This window comes from Podarcis melisellensis (assembly GCF_964234715.1).
Source record: "Podarcis melisellensis genome assembly, chromosome: 13".
Taxonomy (NCBI): Eukaryota; Metazoa; Chordata; class Lepidosauria; order Squamata; family Lacertidae; genus Podarcis; species Podarcis melisellensis.
The window spans coordinates 39,811,449-39,821,762 of NC_138545.1; the positions used below are offsets into that span (position 1 = coordinate 39,811,449).

Here is a 10,314-nt window from a genome sequence, read left to right on the forward strand (position 1 = left end):
GTACCTACTGAGAAGATCCATAAAAAAGTAACTTTGCTAAACAGAATTATAGTGAAAATAAGAAATTGGGGTGGGTGTGTGCAAAATGTTATCCCCGCTCAAGGCGTCGTATTATCAAGTCCACCCTCCCCTCCCCAATCCCTTATTCAGGTGTGGCATTCTGTTCTTTACGTCACTTGCAATCTGGGGACCAACATTAATATTAGGAGATGAATTTCATGCTCAGAGTTTGTATGCAACTATGTCCACAAGGACAGCCTTGTTCTTCCTGCAGCTGCTATGGGCTAAAACTCTTGTGATAAAAAGGCCCTCAGCTGTGGGGGAAATGGTTGCTGTTGCTCAGAGGATCCTGCCTTTAGCCTGGCACTCAGATTGGATAACATTTGAGGCCATTTCCTCCTTTGATTCCTTGACAAACAGCTTGAGGGCATATTACCGGTTCTGGTTATTACGCCTCCCGGCAGACTTCCAAGAAGTTTCTGAAACATACAGGCGTTCTTTATGACCGTTGTGTAAAGAAGTTCTTATTTGTCCTCACCAGTGCAAATTGACATTTCTCAAGATCATGGACATAATTGTTGACAGCGGATAAAGAAATTGCAACTGCTGCTTGAGCAGCAGTCTTTGTATGTTTCAATCAGTCTAAAATTATGGCAGCACAGTGTCTGGCCAGCTCCTCTGCACTGTTCCAGAGTTGTACATTCTGTTTGTTTTGTACGATTCAAAACTTCCTTCCAGGTTCTGAGCACAGAAATACAGTAAGATGTTTCTAACTCAGGGAAGGGTGTGGAGGAGGAACACCAAGGGCTACTTCACTCATATAAAATCACAGCTTGCGGGAAAGAGGTAGGCAAACTTTCAAAAATGTACTCAAACACAAGACAGCAAGTTAAAAGGCATGCCCTGTCTCAATGCCTGGATTGTGTACTGCAAAAGGCTGAGACCAGGGAACAGCTTGTTTTGAGTATAAAATGGGTCCCAAACTGAAAAAAGTTTAAGAAGGGTGGGGACAAATTCCAGGAAGGACTTTGCTGACATAGGAGCTGAAAGAGATCTCTTTTTTTTAATTGCAGACTTTGCTGAGAGCCTAGCAACACTAAGGAATGGCTCTGTTTATGGAAGAGTGCAAACTTTATAATGATCTTGTTTTCAACTATAACACCTATCATAGCTGTCTCAGGCAAACAGTACAGGCCGTTCAGCGTCAGCTTCTGAAAGGACAACTGTTCAGCTCTTGGGGAGAGAGAAAGAGAGAGAGAGAGAACACTTGCATATACCATTGCAATAGATTAAAGCAAGCAAATATATGTGCCTCAATGATCCCCCAAGTAGTTTTCACTTTTTGATAAGAAGCTGGGACCCTCGACTGCTCTTGTATCACAGCTGGTTTCTATCAAAGGAGGCGTTCGGGAATAAAAAGCCCCCCTTGTTTACCATAATGATTTATTGAGTGTGTCCAGGCCATCAAAGTAACACGCCAAATTGTCTGGAACAGCACCTACATCTCTGAATTCAAGTGCGGTTGCTTCCATCCCTGGTAGATATTTGCATATGTGCCGCTCTCCGCATACCCTCCACCTCCTTGGTCTGCCCATCATTTCCCCATAATCACAGCATTATCTGTTTTTCTCTCCACTGCATGTCTTGTCCCACACCACTCTCCCATGTGAATAGCAAGTGCTGTCATCCCCCCCCCCTTTCTCTCTCACTCACACACCTCTGTTAAGTGCCGTGACCAGGTATCTTTAAAGTAGAGATGAGAGAAATGCCCCTGAGGAATTTCACTGGTGTTATCAAAACTTTTACAGCGTCTCTTGAAATTCACTGCTGGTCTAGTTGCTAATAGCATATTTTCTCTCTCTCTCTCTCTCTCTCTCTCTCTCTCTGTCTGTGTGTGTGTGTGTGTGTGTGTGTGTGTGTGTGTGTAGGGGGAGAGAGATACACTACCTCAATTTTCACACACAGCTGGAAAAATGTATGCAGGAATTCTGTACTTCTGTGCTGCATATTTTCTTTTCAACCTGCAAATTTCACTTCAGATCCATGGGTAAGGTTTCTAAGCATGCGCACGTATGCACACACACAACACACACTGCACACCACTCCTCAAATAGTCCATTCCATGCCCTTTTAAAGGGAATATAAAACCACCGCAAGCGCTAATCTACATTGCATAAGTAGCCAAATTAATTGAATAATGTATCTGAAGACACAAGGGGACGGCTGATCTCTTCTGTTTGCAGATTATTTCTCTTGGTTCCCCACTTCCGATCACTGAGCTTAATTTGCCAAAGGCATAATTACTTTATGGGCACAAAAACTATAAACGTTATGGACCAGCTGCCAAGGCTCTCAAACAGCGCGCTCTCATGAGATTCTAACAGGAAGCCCAGCCTGAAGGATCTCTTCAGCGCTGCACTCACAGCACGACTATGGGGCTGAAGTCCAGGGCCCCCACCCAGCAGAAGGAGCAAGAGGTTTGAAGCCCCCTGCCCAAAATCAAACAGAGTTAGCTAATCCCATTTTAAAGTAAGCAAAGCAATCTATACACATTACTACCCTATGTCCACAGTCTGAAATTATCTATGTGGCTGAAAGGGGAGTCTGTTAGGGCTGCACGAGACCCTTGACTGAAATCTTGGAGAGCCACTGACAGCCAAAACAGGCTGGCCCAACTCATAATAAGGCAACTTCCAATGTTCCTAAGTGCCATCCATGGATTCAAATAATAACAAAATCATTCAGCAAAATCAATCTGGTACAAGCGACAATAACGCTCCCACCCATCCCTTTTGTCAAAACTACTTGCCATAAAGCTGGAAACTTTACACACAGACCTGGTGGTGCAAGAAACACAACAAAATCGTAACTACACCTACTTTTTATAATGATGTTTGGTTTTCCATTATGGAACCCCATTTGGTCTGTATTTTTAAAAAGCCGATCATGATTGTGTTTGCATGTACTGTAGTAACTTTTTAAACGGAACTTCTGGAGCTGAAAAAATTACTGGTGGTGGTCAAACCTTTTATTCTTTAAGACTTAGTTTTTACGGATAATTTTATTTGTTGCCGTACAAGATGTAAAAGGAAAAAAACCAACCACAGAATGATGTCAGATAAATGGATTCAAAGGACAAGAAAGAAGCTATCTGTTGGAATATTCAGGTTTTTTTAAATAGATATTCTGCCTCCCACAAATGATTAATGCTGTTTTAGCAACAAATCAAATATTAAATACCAATACATCTAAATCTGGATCTGGCATGCTCATACAAATATTATTGACTTAAGGATAATAAACAAAAATTAAGAAGCTGGGGTGCGCTGTTGCTTTTTATTTCAATATTGAATTTTGGGGGTGGGGAATCTGAAATTGCTTTTTAAAACACACACACACCACATTCCAAAATAACACACACACACACACACACACACACACACACACACACAAAAATGCCCCACTGAATTTGTATGAAAGCTTCTTACAGTTCTAGCACAGAAATCCCATTTTTCTCAGTAACGTAAACTGCACAGCTTTGGTCAGTACTGAAGTTTGCAAGGGGGCCTGTTTCAGTACATTCCACTCCCAACTAAGGTACCTGCAGTTATATAGTATAGACTTGGGCTCAGGTTACGCATTTGCAGAAATACAAAATACAAAAAAAAAAAAAAATGAGATGTGCTGACTACTGAAGCACTAAAGATCTCATATGTACACTACACATCCAAACAACAGACAACTGTATTTTGTATTGGGAAAGTGAGACACAAAACCCCGAAAAATCCATCACATTTTTTGAGGAATTGTTCCATTTCTTGTTCAGCAGCTTGTTGTAATTTAAAAAAAACAAACAAACACTGGATCTAAGAAAGTGTTTGGATGTTTACTATCCCTTCCTTTTTCTTGTCTGATTTGTTGCAAGAAAAGAGGCCCCTAGAATTATTATTATTATTTTGTTTAGACCCCTCCCATCTGGCTGGGTTGCCGGAAGAAGATCCTGCCCTGTTAACATCCCTTGGTGTAAATTGTCCAAAACTCACATATGGGAGCACCCCAAAATATTTGCCATGCAGAGCTGGTTTTGGGTGCTTTAATGTCCAGTAAAGTGACAAGTTTGCAAAAACCTGTGGTTGGCAAGGTACTTTTGAAGCAAACAGGACTATATCCTCCTACGATTCCCAATCAAGGACAAGCTCCTTTGGAAGGTTAATAAAAGTGTCAAAGCTTTACTGTGAACAATCTCTATCTGTACCAGAACCGTTATTGTACAATTAACAGTCACCCTACTGGTGCCCTTGAGAGAGCGGGGGAATCATTGTCCCATATTCTTTTTTAATAGGATTAATGGGTAGTGGAGAATTCCCAACCATAGGATGTGACCCAAATAAAGAGAACACATCGAGAATGGAAGCAAAGTTTTTGTTAGCCTGATAGATTCAAACACACCCAAACACACAAAAACTATTTGCAAATGATTGCTGATGCAAAATGGTTGATGTTGCATTAGCTCCAGAGTTTAAATGATGCAGTGTGGCTCAGCTAGTAATTTAAACTGGATTATTTTTTGTTGAGGTGTGGGGTTGTAAATTGCCCGGCAATAGACACCTCCCCATGTAGCAGTTATGCAGAACTCAGCCCATAAGCCCAATAGGAAGCTGTATGATGAAGAGCTGTGTCTAACTTGAAAGTTTATATGGTGTTAACCAACTACTTTCGTTGTCCAGTTTCACCGGACTAAAGTGTGGAAATGACTGAAGTGAGCAAGAATTCTTCATCAACCTAGTGAAGAATTATGTCGGGTGCCTAATGAATACTTTACTATGCATATTTCAAAGTTAGCACAAGCCTACTGTAAAATAAATAAATAAATTATTATGCTGGGTTTGGCCACTTAAAGAGCTCTGTAATGATCACACTGAAACACTATTAAAACTTCTTCAACCATTATAAACGATTTTGAGCCTTTTCAGTTAAATGATTCACAAGGTGGTCTGCTTGGCGAAGATATGTAAGGAAACATATATTATTGATCCAGCTTCTGCTGACACACAGGGTCTTTTAGATACACAAAAAAGGTTAACTTAAGGATGCAAACCCCAATCCCATTTTTTCTGCATCGAGTTCACTCCCATCACTTAATTTGAGAAGCGGTGTACACATCAATCCTGCTGTTTCTAATAAAATGCTGCATTTTTGTGCATCCCCCCTCCACCAGCTTCCATCCAAATTGAGACAAACAACTTGCATTTTAAGCTGGTAATACAACACATCCTAAAAGTTCTGTGCAGTTGCTGAGACTTGAGTAACTCAAAAAGGTTGTGTTGTGTGCATATCTACAGCAAAAGAAAGTAGGGCAATTTGCTTATCTTTCCCATTGCTGAACTGCTTGTGTAGCTCAAAAGACCGCACAGTCGTATATCAGCAGCACTTGGTGCACTATGAGGCATTATCTGCCTTTTCCGTTGCCTGGCAGAGATCTGTTATGTCAAAAGCTTGCATACTCTTGCACCAGGCATCAACTAAAGACAGAGGAAGCATTTTGTTTGCAAAAGCATGCAAGCTTGCAGCTTACACAGCTCACCTTGTCCGGGAGTGTTGGTTCTGATGCAGTGATGCAGTCTTCATACCCTGGGCCACTAACTAGGTTTCCAATAATCAGAAGCTTACAATGAAGAATGAGAAACCAAGTTTCAGACACCTAACATTCACTAAAAACGGTATTGTAAGGAGTAGCAACAAATGAGGACTATCTCCTCTGCGCTTTTCAACATATTCTTCCATTTGGCTAAAGTCATGCGTCATGCAGTTCATAGTCCCATGGTTTGTATCTGAAATCCCTTGAAACCACAGTCAAGTTTAAAAGTGTCCCAATACAAAGTTTTCCTACAAAATGACCATTCTTGGGACTACCTTTCTTCTGCAAAAGGACATTCAACCTCCTGAAACATGATTTTTGGTTCCTATTAAATAAAGCATCTTTACACGACTGCTGGCCTGCAGCACATTAACACCTTGTTCACGAAACATAAAAAAATTACAGGAAAATCAACGCCAGTTTTGGGGGGGGCGCAACCCCACGACATCCGGACTCCTGAGGGGGATAGAGGAGGGTTTTCCAAAGGTTCCCTTTGCTTCTCTCTTACAGAAACCGGATCACTTGGAGAGGAAAAACCAGGTGAGAGCAGGTATAGATGGAACAGAGGGACGAAAGGAGAAATAGGCAAGAAAGTGAATTGCAAGGGGGTGGAAATCAAGGAGAGAAAGAGAGGCGAGGCGGAAAACATGAAGGAGGGGTGAGGAATTAGGAAGGGAAGGTGGAAAGTGGAACACAGGCAAAGACAAACAGACTCCTTCCAAGCTTAAAGTATCTGTTTGCAAAGAATCTGTAATCCACTATCTGCTGAGAGATGATATTCCCAAAACTACTAAAACGGTTTCAGGATTATTTAAATTGAGATTTTTCAAGTTAAAATTAAAACTACTTAATGGTGGCTACCGAGTCTTTCCGTCTGGATTACCCACGTTTTATGGATTTCCCAATCCCTTTCTTCTATGAATTTTATTGTCGAAATTATGCCAATAAAGGCTGAATGAATGACAGCCAGAGAAAATGAATGGAAGGGACTGGCAGGTAGGAGCAGCGACTGGCAGGAGATGCAAGGCTCTGACGGAGGGCAGGTGGGTGGGTTAAGATGGGCTAGCCCTCCTTCCCTCTTTCGAAAGCGTTTCCACAGTGCGTGGGGCACGCAAAAGTCTCCTGCGTGCTCCTAAAGCCCACTTTTTTTCTTCTCCCCCACGCACACCTGCCCGTGAGTTAACGGAGCAGCAAAGACCGGTTCCGCCTCCTTCGCCTTTTGCACAGCCAAACGCGATTCTCCGGAGAGGGGGAGAATCCCCTGCAAGCGCCTTAGATGCACACACCTCTTTATACCGCCCACCCCCCCTTCTCCCCCCCCCACCCCACGCACCCAGCCCCCCAGATGCAGTTTACCTGGCCAGCTGCTGCTCAGCCGGGCATGGCTTGCAACATCTCCTCCTCCTCGCGGGCAGCTAGCAGGTAGCAGCAAGCAACGGCGCAGCGCCCGCTCTAGGGCAGAGTGCGCGTGCCAACGCCGCGCGCCAGCCTCCCCGGACCCTTGGGGACGCGCACGCGCGCCATCCCGGGCTCGTGGGGGGCGTAGCTGCCGGCCGCTCCCCCGCCTCGCGCTGCGGTGGGGGGAGAGCCGCGACCCGGGCGAGCGGGCCAAGCGCGACAGCTGCACCAATTAGCGCCCAAGGGGGGGGGGGACGTTTTGCATTGCTGGCTCCTTTGGGGGGGGGAGAGGGGGTGCATCACCCGCCTGCCTTGAAGCATCCCGGGAGTGTTTGCTTGCTTGTTTAGCCTAATCACCCCGGGGGGGATCACCCAAAAAAATTTAGCAGGGGAACCAAACCAGGGCTGGAGCCAAGACCTTTCGCCGCCGGAGGCAAAGGACAAAACATTGGAACCAACTCCTAGGGGCCAAAGTCCCTTCGCCTCCCCCCCCCCATAAAATATTTGAGAGCCCCCCTTCCCAAGCTGATGGGCATTGCCATTCAAATGGTGTGCATGTGCCGTGTCTTGTGATGGATTACGCAGCACTGGGCTTACCTGCCCCCCCAATATTTTATTCAGGTTGGCACCCTTGGGGCAAGATGGGCCCCCTGTCTCCCCATGCCCCCATGTGCTGCAGCTTACTTTGACAGCTGGAACCCAGCAGGTGCACTGGAGGGGAGGACCACCAAGGGGATGCGGGTGGGTTCGGTGTGCAGGGCCGGCCCATGCATGAGACAAGGTGAGGCAACCCTATACGGCCTAGGACCCTCGTACCTATGGGACCGCCTCTCCTGGTATGCCCCACAGAGAAACCTACGGCCTGCAAATAATAACATCCTCAAGGTCCCAGGCCTCAGAGAGGTTAGGCTGGCCTCAACTAGAGCCAGGGCCTTCTCGGCTGTGGCTCCAATCTGGTGGAACACTGTCACAAGAGACTAGGGCCCTGTGGGACCTGACATCTTTCCGCAGGGCCTGCAAGACAGAGTTGTTCCACCAGGCCTTTGGTCAGGGCGCAGCCTGACTCCCTCCTCTGGCAACCTGCACAGAATTTTGCTTAATCGGTTGCCATCAATTTGATTTTAATTAATTTTTATAATGAAATATTTTTAGAATGTGTGATTATTTGACTGTTTGATTATTTGATTGTTGTTAGCCGCCCTGAGCCCGGCTTCGGCTGGGGAGGGCGGGATATAAATAAAATTTATTATTATTATTATTATTATTATTATTATTATTATTATTGGGCAGCAGGATACACAAGGGCAGTGGATTTTGGCCTCTGAGGTATGCTTCATGCACTGCCACAGGGGCAGCGATGGCTGTGGAGTGTTGCTTGGAAGCCAGACCTGCCACCAGTTCAGCAGCCATCCCCCACTGCCCTCCCCAACAGCCTCTTGGCAAATGGGATGCTGATCACTTTCTAAGGAAGAAATGGCGGGGGCTGTCCTCTGAGCTCTCCTGGGCTTTGCACCTGCCTGGCGTGATTCAGAGTGCCTCCCATCCCACAACATCAGCCTTTGATTACCACTTCATCTGTCAGGTAAGGTTTACAGTGGTACCTCAGGTTACATACGCTTCAGGTAAACAACTCTGCTAACCCAGAAATAGTGCTTCAGGTTAAGAACTTTGCTTCAGCATGAGAACAGAAATCGTGCTCTGGTGGGAGCGGGAGGCCCCATTAGCTAAAGTGGTGCTTCAGGTTAAGAACAGTTTCGGGTTAAGAACGGACCTCCAGAACAAATTAAGTACTTAACCTGAGGTACCACTGTACTTGATTCTCCCTGATGTAGATCTTCACCCGCCCCTTCTTCTCTGGTGGTGGGAAGGAGGGAAAAAATTTTGTGGTCACCTCAGGTGCCAAAATGTCTTAGACTAGACGTGTGTGTGAGAGAGTGAGTGACAGGGCCAAGGGTGCCAACTTGAATAAAATATTGGGGTGCCCAAGTAAGCCCCACCCCACATAATTGATCACAAGACACAGACCATTTGAATAGCAATGTCCATCAACCTGGAGGGGACCAGCTCACTCAAATAATTTTATTGGGGTCCCTAGGAATTTGCTCCTACGGACAGGGCTGACCCAAGACATTTGGGTCCTGAGGCAAGCCACAAAATGGATTCCCACTCCCACCAGGGAAGAACAGGTGAGTGAAGATCTACATTAGGAACAAGGTTGCCTCACTTTGCTTCACAGGTGAGCTGGAACAGCATTTTCCATACAAGATATGGCAGAAAAGCTAAGAATGGAGGGCAGGGCCAGACCATGATGTTTTACTGCCTGAGATACCACAGCATATTGACCCCCCCCCCCAATACCCCATCAAGGTGCAAGGCCAGCTAAGTTATTTTGGTGGCAGACATTTCTTCCCTCTCCCTGGCATAAAAATAAATAAATCCAACAATAATAAATTAAATAACTTAATATTTTGCTGCCCTTTCAAAAAAATCTGCCTGAGGCAGCCACCTCACTTTGCCTAATGGTAGGACTGGCCCTGACAGAGGACATAGTAAGGAGATATAAATAAACTTACGAAGGGGTGAAGCATGGGGACGGGATTTTTTCGCCTTCTGTCATTTCCCAATGGAGCTGAGAGGGTCTCACCCAACTGAAATGAGACAAAAATGTATTTGCTGTGACAAAATGTGCTTATCGGCATAGGCTTAGAACGCTTTTTAAAGGCTGCAATCCTGTACCTGCTTGCTTGGGTAAAAGCCATCTGAACTTATTTCTGGAAAGACCTGTATAGGGTGGTAGATCTATCAGCACAGCAGCCTGATAGGTCAATAAACACCATTGAAGGAACGTTTTAAGGGTCAATGTGTTCAGTTTCTGGGGGAAACAACATTGGGAGGGGGCTGTTAACCTGATCCTTTTTGCAGGCTTCCCAGAAGCATCTGGGTGGCCACTTTTGGGCCTTTCTTTTTGTCTCATCCAAGAGTCAAGGCTCTTCCTTGCACTTGAAAGGAGGTGGGAGCGTGTCCATTTTTTGCTCTTTGCATTTAATAGGTGAAGCACAGGTCAAATTCAACAGTTGTAGCATTCCCCATAATGAGCACACCCCAGCTTTCCCTGCAGAATTTTAGTCTGCTGTTATTCAATATTATTATTGATCATAATAAGTTAACATTGTTCAGCTCTGAATTGTGAATTTGTATCTGAATCACAGAGTTTGAAGGTACCTTTATAAAGTCATCCAGTCCAACTCAATTTAGGACCACGAGCGCAGGAGGCAGCA

At 45.0% G+C, this 10,314-nt stretch overlaps 1 protein-coding gene and 1 long non-coding RNA gene across 2 annotated transcripts in view; one reads left to right on the forward strand and one right to left on the reverse strand.

Moving 5' to 3' along the window:
• The window catches only part of ZNF385C (zinc finger protein 385C), a 156,118-nt gene extending 148,997 nt beyond the window's left edge, over positions 1-7,121 (reverse strand). The window contains exon 1 of the mRNA XM_081884048.1: positions 6,995-7,121. The gene's annotated coding sequence lies outside the window, so the exon portion shown is untranslated. The remainder of the gene's footprint in view (positions 1-6,994) is intronic.
• Positions 1-10,314, forward strand: part of LOC309354443 — a 609,149-nt gene that overhangs the window by 327,711 nt on the left and 271,124 nt on the right. The window lies entirely within an intron of this gene.